The following is a 17,993-nucleotide window of genomic DNA, read 5'->3' as shown; positions in this document are numbered from 1 at the left end:
CAATCTACTATATTACAGAATATGGTGTTTTTGCAGATTATTTATTCATAGGATTTCTGAAATAGTTGTTCCACTCTAAAGAGTGCATGGTGTCAAATACAACATTTTAAATTACAGACATCTGTGACATTTTTTTAAAGGTTGCTAAAGAAGAGGCTTTCTGGTGAAGAAACAAAAAGGAAGGGAAAAAGCTAAATGCTTTGGGGGAATAGGGCAGGCTATCTATGTAAGCATAGAAAATATTGATTAAAAACATGGTTTCTGAAACTAGACTCTCTGGTTCTCAAATTCCAGCTTTTGCTTAGTATCTATGAGATCTTGAGCAAGTTAAACTGTTGCTTCAATTTGTTTTCTTCTATAAATTGGGCATAATACCTAAGTTATGTGGTGGTTGATAGGATTAAATGAGGCAATTTCCATAAAGACTTTATATAGTTCTGGCCGCAAATCGATTTGTAAATTTTACCGAACATAATTAAAATGTTTCTTGCTACCGCTTTTGCTGTAATCAAGTAAATGGACAATGGCCAGTTTGTCATAGATATTTGTTATCTTACAACTACATTAAGCAACTAACTTTGTGCCTATTCCAAGACCATTTTAACTCTAGTATCTTACTACCCTGATATTTCCTCTTTCCTTTCCTGGTTATCGATTTAGTGCTTCTTTGTTTTTTATTGCAGTTTAGAAACAGCCAACAGAAGAAGGGTCCACGTGTATGGCCAGGGCTGGGGTGATCCATGCTTCAACGGCAGCCCCTCAACTGTGCTTGAATGTGGAGGTTGCATAGATCACCAGACTCCATGGATAAGATACCTTTGTTCAAAAGAACAGTATCTGTTCAAAATAATCAGCATCTCTGGTAGCTAAGCACTTCATCGTTCCCCAGCATACAAAAGCCAAGCTGAATTGTTTAACATTGTGTTTCAGTTGATGAGTAGAACTTCCCTGAACCGTGAACAATGATGGAGGTGACTTGCTTTTTTACGCTATTATACCTTGCTAAGGGAGTTATTTTACAGTGACAGAGGTTCTCTTCTAGTGTCTTGACACATCATAGGACTTTGATGTGAATTCTTCCCTCCCATTAAATGTTGGCTTGAAATCCATTGAGCTATATTTTAGAAACCAGATACAATGTTTAAATTGCCAGCATTCTTTCTGTGCTTTGCTAGTTCCATTCAATAGGAGGAAACTGTAGCTATTCACTTTCTAGTCTTGTTCTGTACTGGTTTTCCTGTACTGTTGCTCAGAGGCATAATTTCCTCCAGAAGTGCCCTACAAAATACCTTGTTACCCCATCACAAAGATGACTAATGTGTTATAAATCTTGGGGGGGAAAAATCTCTTCTTCCCTGTATTTTTCAAGAACAAGCATAGACAATAGTGATTGTTGAAACATCTTATATTTTTCTGAAATGTTAGTTTTCCAAAATTGGAAAATCTCTTTGAGGAATGTGACCTTTAAGACCATGGATGAGCTGACTGTAAAGCCATCGGTATTTCCTTATTTTTCCTTATTCCCAAGTACAGAGAAAACTTTCAGAGAAAAGTTATTCATTAGCTCCTTATCAGGAAAAATGTTTTTTACTTAGTATATTAATGTCCATTTCATGTTGTCTCCCTAGCCCATGCATGAACCTGTCTTTCAGTTTTTGTTCACTTTGTTTATTTATCTATTTGACACAGAGAGAGAGGGAGAAAGAGAGCACAAGCATGGGGAGCTGCGGGCTGAGGGAGAGGGAGAAGCAGTCTCCCTGCTGAGCAGAGAGCCCGACATGGGGCTTGATCCCAGAGCCCTGAGATCATGACTTGGGCCAAAGGCAGACACTTAACTGACTGAGCCACCCAGGTGCCCCTGTTCACTATTTTGTTGTAACATAAAACCATCTTTCTTGGGTTGAGTTGCTTTGCCTATAAGTATTAAAATCCAACATTACCCTAAGCTAGAAAAACAATGTTGGCATCTGTGGACTTACTCACTTATTTGCAGCAACTTTAGTAAACAGGATAGTTCACAGTCCAATGGAAGCAACCATTATGGTTCCATAAACAACACCCTTCATTACCCCACCTTTCCTGTCTTATATCTAGCACTACCTTGTCTGATTCTGTACTCCAAGAGATAAAGCAATTGCTGCTGACTCGTTCTTAGTTATTACCTTAGATGCAAGAGCTGGGGGAAATTTTTTTGATACTCAAATATCCATCCCTTACATCAAGTAGACTGTCAGCAATTATTTGTTAAAAGGGTGTATGTATGAATGAATAAATGAGATAGAAAACAGTGTGGGAAGATAAACTGTGGAAATAATATTGCTTTGTATTTATGCAACGTAATTATTTTACCTTCCCAGTTATCCCATGACCTCTGAAGAACAGCATTTAGACCACGTAGACATGGAAATCAAGACAAAGAGAGGTTAGATGCCTTGCCAAAAGTCATCTCATCTAACAAGTACATAGTAGAACCAGTTCTAGAATATGATTAGTGGACAGAGAGCTATCTTTGTGTTTCTTTTCCTGATACCTACCTATTCCTGACAAATGAATACTTAGCTCAAAAAGTGTCATTTGTAGATGGGGCTAAAAGGATAAATCTTGCAGTTATAACTGCAAGTCATATATATAGAAATATATTATATATATATGTATATAATATGTATAGTTATATATATTATATATAAATATATAGTTATAAATATAAATATATATATAGTTATAATATAACTGTAGCAGTTATATTAGCTAACCACTCAACATTTATTCTCCCTTTTTTCTTGGAATCAATGTGTACATATTCACCTTTTTGGAAAGGTCACTGTGTCCCCACTTAAAGAAAAAGTCCTGATTGGTTTAAACCAATCCTGGTAACTATGTTTTTCTTGCCAGTTTTGGTTTAGGAAAGAGCATGTAATTCAATTCTAGTCACTGAGATAGAAGGGGCAGTAGTTTCTTAGTTTCTTAGAAACTTAGTAGTTTCTGAGAAAGTTTTTTTGGTTCTAAAAAAGACATGATAGGGTGATAAATACACAACACTTTATAGGATGAATGGATCAGAGGTCCTAATGACCCAAAGGAATATTACAGTTGGCACATTAAATGTCCTGGAAGGGAAGGAGATGGTATTCAGTGAATGAAATGCCTAAAATGGGTATTTCAGAGATGGTAGAGTACTTGTTAGTGATTCAGCGAGACAGTTTAAAACATAAGGTTAAGAAAATTTATCTAAGACAAGTTATAGAATACAAATCTTTTAGAATTAAGAAGATATAAACAAACAAAAAATGGAGAGGCCAAGAAGTCCTGGCTCAAAACTTTTGCTTCTGGTTCTAAACTTCTATTCCAGCAGGATTTAACCCCACTAGATCCCCACCTTCTGCTAGTCTATGCACCTCTCCTTCTATCCAACTCTTAAAAATACCCAGCTCACTCAGCCTCTGTTCTACGAGGCTTATTTCCAAAATTTTATTTTATACCAACATTTTGTGTTTAATAGATGTGATTCATGGTTTGGAAAGATGAGACAGATTGAAAGCATAGAGATGCCAATAATTTTAAACATAATCTTAAAAAAAACAAAACTTCATTCTTACCATGCAAGAGAATGATACACTTGAGGAAGAGGCAACTTCTCTGGGCATTGGCATGTCCAAAGGCAAAGATTAGACTTGCTCCAGCCCTCTTACAACCAGTGAGGATCCAGCTTGAAAACAAAGCCAACACAGCGAGATGACCTGGCCAATTGTGGAAAGAACCTCAGTCCTTCCTGATGCCGTTGAGCTGATGAAGTCAATCTGGAGTATATCACCTGTGGGCTTCCTGTCATCAGAGGAAATAACCATCTTTATTGTCTGAACTAGTGTTTCACTATTTTCTGTAGAATGTCTCCTAATTGGTGTAAGTAATTATTGACCCCACTTAACCCCTTCAGTGAAACCTGTCATGCCTTTCTTGATTTTGCTGAAGCCACCTGATCCCATCTCTTTAGACCTGACCTTGGGTGTCTCACTCAGTATGAGCATGGTTTATGAAGCACGGAAGTCCAGAGAAGAATAGGAGGGAGGTGGGTAGGACGAGATATCTGGTCATGGTGATCTGGGTCAGACAAGGGGAAGTGTGAACGCTAAGCAAGAAATGCAAATGGAAATGAGCGGGAAGGCAGCTCTTCCCAGCACACCCTTAGAAAGCTAGTCTTAGGCACATAGGAGCACATCTCTGGGGAGAGTTATAGAATCGCACTATAGTAATGGTGTCACTTAGATCCACGGTTTTCTCTCAAGGGGAGGAATCGTTGTCTATAGGGTATCAGAGGATTCTTGTCATACTTATTTTCCACAGAAACAGACCAAGTTTTGATGTGTTCCATGATGACGCCATAGTCTAAAAATGAGAGACTTGATTTCAGTTTTTCATGTAAGTGCCAAGAGGCTCGTGGTATTGCTCTCTCTCAGGCTGACACAGTCCTGAAAACTAGAGGATGGCCTTAACATGCAGTCTGGGGTAGCTGTCCCCCATGACCTTAGACCTCTTCTGAAGGTCTTCAGAAAGACATAGTAATATTCTGTTAATTACATGAGAGCTGTTCGTGTGGACTTAAACAGTAAATCTAATGAATAGACTATTCTTTGTCTGATGGCACAAGAGGTGCTTATTTATTTTTACATTTTAGGTATTTGAAGGAAAAAGGAATTCAGGAATATATTAAATTAAGTTTGAAGCCCTAAAGAGGAGGGAAGTAATAAGGATAATAAGGATTAGAGCAAAAATATATAGAGAATACAAAAATAATAGAATTGGTGAAACCAAACACTGTTTCTTTGGAAAGATCAACAAATTGACAAACCTTTAGTTAGATTAAGAAAGAAGAGGGGCGCCTGGGTGGCTCAGTGGGTTAAAGCCTCTGCCTTCAGCTCAGGTCATGATCCCAGGGTCCTGGGATTGAGCCCCACATCGTGTTCTCTGCTCAGCAGGGAGCCTGCTTCCTCCTCTCTCTCTCTGCCTGCCTCTCTGCCTACTTGTAATCTCTGTCTGCCAAATAAATAAATAAATAAATAAATCTTTTTAAAAATTAAAAAAAAAAAGAAAAAGGAATACTTAAACTATAAATCAGAAGCAAAAGAGAGGGTGTCACTACTGATAAAAGGAATAAAAAGCATTATAAGAGAATAGTATGAATATTTGCATGCCAAACAAATTGGATATCCTGGAGGGAACAGACAATCCCTAGAAACACTCCAGCTACCCAAACTGACTCAAGAAGAAAATGAAAATCTGAATAGATCCATAACAAGTAAGCAGAATGGATCAGCAATCAAAAATCTCCCAACAACTTCCATGCTTATAAAGGCAAAGTGATAGACTAGGGCAGAGTCCCTTTCTGGAAGTAACATAACAATGTGGGTGGGGGAACAAAGATCAAACGGAAAAACTAACAAAAAGGATGGATGGTAAAGGTGTTTATTGTTTCTATTACGTGGATGAAAAAGCTTTCTGCAGCCCTCTTGAATTATTGCCTCACCTTACTCACTGCAACAAATAAAGTGATGTGTTTTCTATTCATGAAAAGAAATAACAACACATGCATTAAAAAAAAAAATCTCCCAACAGACTGTGGACTCTGAGAAACAAACTGAGGGTTTTGGGGGGCTGGGGGAGATTGGGTGGTCCTCCTGGTGGTGGATATAATGGAGGGCACGTATTGCATGGAGCACTGGGTGTGGTGCACAAACAATGAATTTTGGAACACTGAAAAAAAAATAAAAGTTAAAATAAAATCTCCCAACAAAGAAAAGCCTTTTATTAAATAAATAGCGGGGAAGAAAATACTCAACTCATTCTATGAGGTCAGCATTACTCTGATAGCAAAGCCAAGAAGACACCAGAAGAAAACTACAGACCTATATCCTTTCTGAATGTAGACCAAAAGATCCTCAACAGGTGCTAGCAAATAGAATTCAGCAGCATATAGAAAGGATAATACACCATGATCAAGGGAGATTTACCCCAGAAATGTAATAGTGGTTCAGCATACAAAGTCAGTCAATGTAATATACCACATGAATAAAATGAAGGTGGGGGAGAACCACATGATCATTTCAATAGGTGTTGAAAAAACACTTGATAACATCCAGCATCCCTTCACACTCAATAAACCTGGAATAAAGGTTATGTATACAAAACCCACAGCTAACATCATACTCAGTGGGGAAGGAGAGAAAGCTTTTCCCCTAATACCAGGAACAAGACAAGGTGGCCTGTTTTGCCACTTCTATTCAACATAGTATTGGCAGTTCCAGAGCAATTAGAAAAGAGAAAAGGAAATAAAGTGCAGCCAAATTGGAAAGGAAGAAGTAAAACTGTCTATGTCATAGTTTATATAAATGGAGAAAACATAAAGGATACATGCGAATATGCATGCATACCCTCCACACTCTTTTTAGAGCTCATTTATAAATTTAGCAAAGCTGCAGGATACAAAATCAAAAATTGGTTGAATTTTAATACACTAGCAGCGAAAAATCTGAAAAGGAAATTAAGACGATCCCATTTGCAACAGCATCCAAAAGAATAAAATACTTAGGAATAAATTTAACCAATGAGGCACAAAACTTTTACACTAAAACTACAAAATATTGCTAAAAGAATTAGAGAAAATCTAAATAAATGGAAAGGCATCCTGTGTTCGTGGGTTGAAAGACTTAATATTGTTAAGATGACAATTTTACCAGAGTGATTTGCAAATTCAGTGTAATCACTATCAAAGTCCCAACAGTATTTTTTTCAAAAAATGGAGAAGCCCATCTTAAAATTCATGTGAAATTTCAAGGGACCCAGAATAACCAAAACATTATGAAAAAGAACAAAGTTATAAGACTCACATTTCTTGACATTAAAGCTTACTACAAAGCTACAATACTCCGAACAGTGTGGGACTGACTTAAGGAAAACATACAAACCACTCCAGAGACTTCAGAGAATTGGGAACTCAGAAATAACCTTCACATCTATGATCACTTGATTTTCAACAAAGTTGCCGAGAATCACTCAGTGAGGAAAGGACAGTTTTTTAACAAATGGTACTGGGATAGCCACATTCAAAAGTATGGAGTTGGACACTTATTTTACACCATATACAAATATTAACTCAAAATGGATCCAAGACCTAAATTTAAAAGCTACAAAAGTTAAAAATTAAACACTATAAAACTTGGGAAAAATAGGAAAAAATATTCATAAACTTAGGTGTGGTAATATTTTCTTAAATATGACATCAAAAGTACAAGTAGCAAAAGAAACGATAAGCTGGACTTCAAGAGAGTAAAAAGGCAACCCATGGAATGAGAGAAAATGTTAGCAAATCATATACTGATAAGGGACAAATATCCAAAATACATAGAGAATCCTATAACTCAACCACAAGAACACAAACCTAATTTTTTAAATGGGCAAAGGACTTGAAATAGACATTTCCCCCCAGAAGATACACAGATGGTCAGTGAGCACATGAAAAGATGCAAATCAAAACCACAGGAAATACCACATCACACATATTAGGATGCTTAAAAGGTGGCGAAAGGAGAACTCTAGTATATTGTTTGTGGGAATGTAAAATGGAACAGCCACCATGGAAAACAGTTTGTCAATTCCCCAAAAAGTCACACGTAGAACACTTTATCATCCAGCAATTCCACTCCCAGTGTATAACCCAAACATGGGCTCAGACTGAAACGCACACAGCGATATTCACAGCAGCATTAGTCATAACAGCTAGAAGGTGGAAACAACCCAAGTGTCATCAACAGATGAGTGGGTAAGCAAAATGTGGTATTTCATGTACAATGGAATATTATTCAGTAATAAAAAGAAAGTACTGGGGCTCAGTCGGTTAAGTGTCTGACTCCTGATTTCGGCTCAGGTCATAATCTCAAGGTCCTGAGTCTGAGCCCTGCATTGGGCTCCCTGCTCAGCATGGAGTCCACTTGAGATTCTCTCTCTCCCTCTCCCTCTGCTCCCCCCACCACTTGCATAAACGCTCTCTCCCACTCTCTCAAAAAAATAAGTAAATCTTAAAAAAAAAAAAAAAAGAAGAAGTGCTAGTACATGCTACAACATGGTTGAACCTTAAACAATATTCTCTCTGGTAAAAATAAACCAGAGAGAAAAAGACAAATATAATATGCCACTTAAATGAAATAATCTAAAATACACAAATTCATTGAGACAGAAAGTAGATTTGAGGTTTGCAGGGGCTGGAAGGGGGAGGGAATGAGTTATTGCTCAGTGGGTACAGGTTTCTGTTTGGGGTGATGAGAGAGTTTGGGAAATGGTGGTGACAGTTGCACAGCATTGTGAGTATAATTAACAACACTAGATTGCATACTTAACAGTGGTTAAAATGGCAAACCTTATGTATATTTTATCACAATAAAAAAATAGTCTTGCAAGTTGGTGAGCACATTGTTTGGGACTATGAGATAATTCACCCAGAGGATAAATATCATGATGGTTGTTTGCATCTCAGTTTGTACACAGAATACACATTTGCCATGACCTTGTAGTATACTACTCTATCAAAACATTGACAATTATCCAAATTAGGAAAACATATTGAATCTGAAATGGCATTATTTTTATCAACTGGTTACACCTAAAGAAAAGCAGATTTTATTAGTGAAAAAATGAGATGATAGAAACTTTTCTGTAGATTCTGGTGAAATTTCAGGACAGTTTCCAGAAGGTTAAATGGCCTTATCAGTTTAAATGACTCTGGTAGGCTAAATAATGGCCCCAGTGTTGTTCACATCCAAATCCTTGGGGCATGTGCATATGTGACCTTACATGATAAAAAAGGACTTTGCAGATGTGGTTAAGAATCTTGAGATGGCTGGGCGCCTGGGTGGCTCAGTGGGAAAGCCTCTGCCTTGGGCTCAGGCCATGATTCCGGGGTCCTGGGATCGAGCCCCACATCGGGCTCTCTGTTCGGTGCGGAGCCTGCTTCCGCCTCTATCTCTGCCTGCCTCTGTGCCTACTTGTGATCTGTATCTGTCAAATAAATAAATAAAATCTTAAAAAAAAAAAATCTTGAGATGGGGAGAGTATGTGGTGTAAGCAAGTCATCGCCAGGGTCCCTCCAAGGGAAGGTAAGAGTGTCAGAGTGAAGACAGAGCATGCAGCTTTAGGAGAGGAGGTGAAGAGATGAGAGGCAGAGAGGTCAGAGTGATGCTGGGCCACTCGCCAAGGAATGTGGGTGGCCTCTCGGAGCCGGTGGCCAGAACAGGCAAGGAAATGGGTTCTCCCTACGGAGCCTCCACAAGGAAAGCTGCCCTGCGGACCCCATGTTAACGTTCCCATCTCCAGACTTTATGATAATAAACTTGTGTTACTTACGTCACTAAGTTTGTCATCATAATTTGTTACAGCAGCAACACAACTAATGCAATGACAAATTTTACTTCCAAAATCATTACTTTTTTGAGAAACATTTTTATCACAAGCACTATTTTTATATCACTCACTTAAGATTATAGGTTTGAGAAGATTGTGCTCCTTGCTGAAGAGAGTAATGCAGTTTAGTTCGGGATAGCATGGCTCTCGTTCACATGGGGAGTTTAGGAAAGCAGGAAGCATGGAAGCATCTGGCCATTTCTGCTTTGGGCATTTGAAAGTCAAATATTCACACGCCTTAGATGTTCCCAAAAGAAAGATCCATTTTCTTACAGTTTCTGGAAAAAAAGCATATTCTCTATATTAAAACTACTTCATAATGAATATTGTTACATGATACATTAGGCACAAGTACCGTTGGTTGAAGCTTTGCATAATTGCTGTTCATAGCGAATATTTAATGTATGTCTTAGATATTTGGCAAACAATAGCAAATCTAGAGGGCATTCTTTGAAGTAAGTAGCAGTGGTGCTTAATACTGGGCCACTTTTATTTATTCTCTTTTACATATGAACACAATAAACCATTTTTTAAGAAATTCAAAATTTGTAAAGAGAGTGGATAAAAACATTTGATTTGGAATGTAGATGAGAGATGGCTGGTATATATATGCATATATATATATATATATATTTTTTTTTTTCCCCTTAAAAGAAAAGGCTCTTAATGTCTGGACTGCTGAATACAGTGGAGTTTCTGCCCTCAGGTCAAATCCCAGTGATAAGGTATCAGTTTTTGACAGGAGCAGTAACCAAGTAGGACTAAACAAAATATCTCATGTCACCGCCTAGGGGCAGCGAGAAAATGTGGAGCGATAGGTGCTAGTTAGCCGAGGCTGGTGGATGTGGATAGTGGGAGGGGGGCGGGCGGGCAGGAGATAACTTGTGCCCACCCTAGCCCAAGTCAAGAGTTGAAAACACTGTGCCTTGTTTTTTGTTTTTTTTTTTAATCCCGAGGGTGGAAATAGCATCCTTAGAAACAATTGACCATCACATAGACACGTGTTAAACCGATTTTGTTTATTGGCACATCTGTTGGTCATTAGCTTGTGAGACAGTTCCTCAGCGGCTGCTTGGTGGCTTTAGGTCTCAGAATGACCTCAAGGCAAAAAATGCAACACAGAAGGGTGTATTTCAGTCTCGCTGCCCTGCTTGTTCTCAAGCTTTCAGCCTTCCTGCTCCCTCCTCGGGCTTCGGAGCTTGGAAACCAGTTACCAAAAGTCTCCAGGGACAGAGTTGCTGCTAGTTGAGGATGAAAGGTGGTTGTGTTCAGAGGAAGAGCGAGAATGTGTGTTCAGGAAGGAAACGGCCCCCAGGTGTTAAATTTTGTTACCTGCGGGTAAGCTAGAATTACGGTGTCCTTTATGCTCTTTCTGTCCTTTTTTTTTTTTTTTGTGATTATATGCCTTGCTTTCAGAGTAAGAAAAAAACCAACAAAATATATATAAGAAAAGAAACAAAAAAATGTTAGAATTTTTTCCTGCTATTTCAGTGTTTTTCTTTCTGATTCATTTGCAGTTTGTCAGGCCTGCTTTGCTTAGTTGGCGATGTTACTTAATTTGTTTAGAAACGTTTTTTCCCCAAATTGGTCAATATAATGTTTCCAAGTGCTACAGATTTTTACAACTTTTATGTACCACCCTGAGGGGGGGTAGGAGGCAATGAATATTTTTAAATTGCTTCAGACATTAAGAGTGAACATGTAGGTTGCTCTCAACTTTCTACAATTACCAGTAGAGAAGAACAAAATAACGAGTTAATATTTCTAACTACATATTTTAACTAAATCATTGCATTGCTTAGGGGTGTTGAAGGATATAATAACCCAAGAAATAAAAGCAGAATGTGCTTATCATGGAGTGTATTGGGAAGACTACTTTATCCTGGGATAAAACATCGGAAGTGTCATTTGTCCTAGCACAATTAGCCTACAAGGGACCACCCTGTACTCGTCAGCTTTACTGACCCATGGCAGTGAGGAAGATCACACAGAGAAGATTGTGAGGCATCTGACCAAACCAAGAAAAGATAAAGTTATTTTAGGATTTGGGATAAGAGTGCAGTTTTGGTGAAATAGTAATGAAGCAGTGTTTGGATAGACTTAAAGCAAATCAGAGGTCAGCATCAGGTCCGAAAAGGATCTGGTGTCCTGTTTCCTTAGAAACTACAAAGTTAAGATAGATGCAGAGTGTTGTATCCAGAACCCCCTTATCTTACTTGGGTTGGAAATCGAGGCTGAGTCTCTGTGTCAAATTGTCTTAGAATCTCCAGGTAAGAGTGAGATATTTTATTCTTAATGTATAGTTTCAAACAACAAAGCTTATGATAGTCTGTGGTTTTAGAGAATAAAGATTTTCAACAGTAACCACTCAACGAAAAGGTCGTTATGACACTTGACCTTGGGAGAAATAGCATGTTCTTGGGAGAAGTAGTTTCCTGTAAACTTTGTGGCTGGTTCAACCCATGTTTAGTTAGTTCCAGCCTGGTAAGAGATGGGGCCAGTTGTCCCCATCCAAGCCCCCCTAAAGCTTAGTCTCAAAGAAATAACCAGCCGAGAGAGTGGAAAAGAACTTCCCAGGCAGAAAAGAGCAAGTGCGAAGGTTATAAACTGGAAAAGATCTTAACCCACATTCAAGAACCTAAAATACAACAGGAACCTACCAAATGATTAGAAGTGAGATGGGAGAGATAGGCAGGGGTGGGATCTTGCAGAAAGCTGTCATCTTTACTGAGGATTTTGCATTTTGTCAAAGAGCAAAGAGGAGCCGTTAACAGGATCTAATCAGAGGAATGACCCAATCTTGTCATTCTCAGTTGGAGAATGCATGGTTGGGGCAACCGTGTTAGCTGGTGGACGGTGGTTTTTATGCAAACTAAAAGGTCTTAGTGAGAGTTTTGATGTGTAGGTTAGGAAGAGGGAGGAGAGTGGAGGGAGGTGTGATTAATGAAGATGTGAAAGTCTGGAGGTGAGGCAGGACTGGGGGAAGAATAAGAGGACAGCTTTGTAGGTCTTATATTTGTGTGACATTCAAGTCACGTGGCATGAAAGCCCTTGGATATACCATATATCCAATTAGGGGTTCAGAAGAGACGTTTAAGTTGTTGATAAATACAATCATAAGTGTTTATTTGAGGCCATGGAAAAAGAAACTAACACGATTTTTTTTAAAAAGAGAGATTCAGGGGCACCTGAGTGGCTCAGTGGGTTAAAGCCTCTGCCTTCAGCTCCCGTCAGGATCCCAGGGTCCTGGGATCAAGCCCTGCTTCCGCTCTCTGCTCAGCAGGGAGCCTGCTTCCTCCTCCCTCTCTGCCTGCCTCTCTGCCTACCTGTGATCTCTGTCTGTCCAATAAAGAAAGAAAGAAAATCTTTTTTAAAAAATAAATAAATAAATAAATAAAAAGAGAGATTCAGGACAAAGCCCAGAACAACTACCAAACCCAGAGGTAGACCAAAGGAGAAGAGCCAGCCAGGAAGCTCTGGCATCCGGAAAATAACCAAATTCATTTACCAAGAGCTTGGTTTGATGCTTTCGCGTTACCTCATTTGTACCTGTCAACCGTTTCTTAGATGGAAAAAAAAGAAAATGGAGACATCCTGATCCAGCTTTTGTCTTTATCCACTGCTCCTCTGTACTATCTGTGTGCATTTCCACTGAGGCATTTCCTTTCCTGAAATGCCTGTGACTGAAGCTAGTGAATGTTTATTTGTCTGTGCAGAGCTTGAAAAACACAGGCCTCCATGTGACTTCTTATCACAGCACTAAAGCTGTGTAACATGTTTTACATTTTGTTTTAATTCTATGTTCTAACTACATCATTTACCTGTGAATCCCCAGACATAATATGTACTTTCATGCTTCTGAGTGGGTGCTCACACTGTCCCCTCGGTTTCGAATGCCCTATCTTCCCTGGTTTTGAGTCACCAAGTCCCACTTAGCTTTTAAAACCTTGCTCCCGCACCATGCTTCTCCGAGCCTTTCGCTGTTCTCAGAGGCAGAAGGAACCGCTTCTCCTCTGTATCCCTACAGTCTTCACTGTATTGTTAGTGGAGATCTTGTCACATGTCATTTTGAGAAGGTATACACAGGTATCGACACGTCTGTCACTGTCATTAGACTGTGAGGTTCTTACAGGAAGCAGCCATACATTATGCGACTTCACATCCGTGAGAGTGAGAACACAGCTCACTGAATTTAGTCGCAGTGATTGGAGGTGACGCGGTATAAATGATTAATGTGGATATACCTGTTTCAACTTCAGATAAACGTTGTGACATATGCAAACACAATATTTAGCCGACTTTTTAGCTTTACGTCCTACTTTAACTTGTACAGACTGTAAGATACATACATGTATACCCACTTCTCCAGGCCTTTGAACATGCTGTTTCCTGCCTGGCGAATACCTCTATCTTTCCCCTCCCACAATTCCACCCCAGCTTTCAATATTTGTTTCAACTAAACTTCACTAAAGAAACTTTCAACTAATTCATCCCTCAATCTCCAGGGATCTTGCTCAGTTGCAAGGTCTGCTGTCACCCTGCACTCTCTCTCTCTCTCTCTCTCTCTTTTTTTTTAAGATTTTATTTATTTGAGAGAAAGCATGAGCTGGGGTTGGGGGTTGGTCATGGGCAGAGAGGGAGAGGCAGACTCCCTGCCGAGCAGGGAGTCTGATGACCCGGGGCTCGATTCCAGGACCCTGGGATCATGCTTGAGCCGAAATCAAGTCAGACGCTTAACTGACTAAGCCACACAGGCACCGGTACTCTCCTTTTTAAACACACTTCATTTTTATTTACTCAGTAAATGTTGCTTTTTCACTTAAGACTGAAAACTCCAGGAAGGTAGGGATTAAATTTGTATCTTTTTTTTCCAAGGGAGGGAAGAAGGGCAGATTTTTAAATTTTTTGAAAGTATATGAAAGACACAGAATAAAACAATAAGTCCTCATGTACCATCTCCTAGTCCCAGTCACCACGAACCGTGGACAGTCCTGTCCCTACCACACCCCTACCCATTCCCCACAGCTTTATATTGTCTTGAAGGAAGTCTCAGACATTGTATGATCTTTATTTGCAAGTATTTCAGTATGTGTTTCTAAAAACAGTCCTTTTTATAACAACCACAATGCCACTATCACATCTAGAAACGAATTAAACATCTTTAATATCATCAAATATCCAGGCAGAATTTAAATTTCTAATTTTTTCATCATTTTAAAAATATGCTTTCTGGACTCAGGATATAAACAAGGTTCACATCTTGAACTTAGTTTATAGTCTTTTAAGCCTTTTTTTAGCTATAGATTGATCCTCTATTTTTTTCTTTTTGTTTCATACATTTGTAAATGTAAACACCACTTTTTTTTTTTTAACATATATGGCCCCAAATCTTAGTCCAGTCCTGGTCGTGGTATTTATTTTGATAAGTATGGTGTTTGATGAATTACTTGGTTGGATAAAAATGAGGTGTATGAACAAGAAATTCCAGAGCGGAAATATCTAAAGAAATAAAACTTAAAAGCAGCCTGATCTCATATTTCTATAGTCTCCTCTGAAGAGGAGGAGAAAATTTATTTGATACACAACAGATGCGTGATTTTGAGGGAAATAGTATCATTCTTTAAAAATCTCTAAGAATCTGATTCACCCTTGAATTCTTTTAATCAGTTCATTTTAACCACTTCTGCTAGAGAAAATGGTCACTAGAGCAGCAAAATGAAGGCAGTCTGCAAAAGCTTTTCGTCATCTAATAAAATTTACCTTTCCCCCTTAAGAATCTGTCATTGGTAGGCCATGCAGCCTCGGTTTTACTCTAGTCAAATGAGAACACTGCAACCTTTCATGGAATCAGATCCCTTGGGAAGGGAGTTTACCTTCCTACCAGGTACTGACACTATAATTAGGGGAAACAAAGCTCAGCCATGACTCAGTGTAGAGAATGATGCTATTGACAACAGAGAAACTACTAGAAGAAGGAATTCTCAGTCAGTAGTAGGGAAAAACTGAAATAAAAGTTAAACTGAACCCTTAGTCCCTATTGTTAAAAAACAAGACAACAGAACCGAAATGGAGTCACTTATGCTAAGCCCTGGGTCACCAAACCAAGACTTAATTAAACCAAGTTTTGATCTCTCCCAGAAATGGAATCTTACACCAGTTAATCAGGAATCACCTGATCAGCACTAGTGAAGAAATCTGCCTGTTGGATCCCTGCCATCCCCTAAAGCAGTCCACTTCCTGCTAGTGTCACTGTCTTGTCACCGCTCCCTTCTGGCTATAGAAGCCTTTGATTTTGTACAGCTCCTCGGGGAGCTCTTTCCTCTCTGCTCCGTGGGATACTGCCCGATCCATGAATCACTGAATACAGCCAAAAGGTTTTTGAAGGTTACTCAGTTGAATTTTGTTTTTTAAGAACATAAACTGATGAGCCCAACAATAAAACTGTTTTCCCCGAGATAATATTGACAGCATTTGTAAAGTTTGTTATTATAAAATATTGTAAAGTGAAAGTCTCCCACTCTCTAGCCGCCTCCATTTAGATGTCCAGAGGTAAAACAGTTTTTTCTTATATATCCGGCCATTTGCTTAGAATGCAAATGTGTCTGTCTATGTATATATCCATATATCTATGTATATATCCAAATACACAGACACATACACATATGGGATCAGTCCAAACTAATTTTTCTTTACCTTATTTTTTTAACCCATAAATGTATTGCAGGTATTTTTCCATGGGAACATGTATAGCCTCTTTCTTTTTAATGGTTCCATAGTGTTTCACTATATATGGTTGTACCACAATGATTTATTTAACCCATCTGCTTATGATGGTGTTTAGATGTTTTCCTGTTACACACCAGCTCAGGCCATGCCACGGTGGTCATACATTCTGTGTAGGAATTTATATGTAAGGTAAATTCCTAAAAGTGAAATTTTTTAGGCTAAAGAATATTGTACTGCCAATAGATGTTGCCAAGTTGTTCTCCGAAAGTGTTATACCAGGTTTAAAAAAAAAAAAATGTTGTTTATTTATTCATGAGATACCAAGACAGAGAGGCAGAGGAAAGAGCAGGCCCCCTGCAGAATAGGGAGCCTGATATGGGACTTGATCCCAGCTCCCTGAGGTCCTGACCTGAGCCAAAGGCAGATGCTTCACCGACATGCCACCCAGGCGCCCAAGTGTTACACCAGTTTAGATGGAATGTCTTATTTCCCTTCCCTTTGGCCAACACTGAGCATCATCAATCTTCCTAATCTTTTCCTTTTTGAAAGATGAAAAATGATGTCCCACTGCTGGCTTTTATTTTGTTTTGTTTACAAGTGTCAACATGGGAAAGTCTTGGTCACTGACGAATAAGCAGAGTACAGAATGTGTTCAGTTGGAACGTGTGAACCCTGTGAGAACCTGAAAAGAAATCTTGATTGTGGCCGTCCTGAGCAGCCGCAGAAGCAGCCCTTCCGCTCATTACTACCACTTCTGTTATACATCTCTGGAACCCACATTTCAATTGCTAACATCATCCTCTACTGAAGGAAATCAAGGCTCCTGCGGATAGTTAATTTAATGTCCTGGGGTAGGAAACAATCAGGAGGCGTCCAGAAATTCCTATATTTTTCTAGGAAGTCAGGGTGTTCTCAGAATCTTTGGAGGCAATTCTAAAAAGGCAAAGAGGTCAATTTTAGGGGCTTCCCTAACACCAAGTTGAGCCAACTTGCAAAAAATTATAAAAATTATGTTAAATTAGAACTCATTGAATTTTTTTTAAAGATTTTATTTATTTATTTGACAGACAGAGATCACAGGTAGGCAGAGAGGCAGGCAGAGAGAGAGAGGAGGAAGCAGGCTCCCCACTGAGCAGAGAGTCCAATGCAGGACTCGATCCCAGGACCCTGGGATCATGACCTGAGCTGAAAGCAGAGACTTTAACCCACTGAGCCACCCAGGTTCCCTAGAACTCATTGAATTTTTAAAAGACCATGAGATTATAATGATGTGGAAAAGGAAAACTTACACAAGGCATAAAAGTGATAATTGTAATACATAAAAAGGTCAATAGGTTATATTTAGCTTTTGTTAATTTTAGTAAGTAGGATAATGTTTATTATAGAATATATAATTAATAATTATAATGTATCTATTTTTAGTAAGTGTATCCATTCATAAAGAAGTTACAGTCCTGTTTCTATTTGTATGGACAGAAAGAGGGAACTGATGTTCATGAATTTTTTCCAACAGTTCTGAAAAAACAAAAACAAAAACAAAAACAAAAACCTGTATCAAGGAAGGGTTAATCAGCAAGTGGGATCTCCCTGGGGGACAGAAGGTAATAGCCTATCAGCACCTCTAGTCACACACAGTAACCATTTAAATGAGAGTCCAGTGGTATGCTTGAAGATGTGCTTCAAGATGAAAAATTAGACAAAGTTCCCCCCTAAAGAAAGCTAACTGCACACACTTATTTTCTCATCTTCCAGGAAATAAAACATTTAGATGACCCTGTAATTATAGTGAAGTACTGATAAGACGTACATAAGTTTCCAAT

Source organism: Martes martes (assembly GCF_963455335.1).
Source record: "Martes martes genome assembly, chromosome: 14".
NCBI lineage: Eukaryota > Metazoa > Chordata > Mammalia > Carnivora > Mustelidae > Martes > Martes martes.
The sequence above is the reverse complement of the archived record's forward strand: the minus strand, read 5'-3'. Positions refer to the sequence as shown.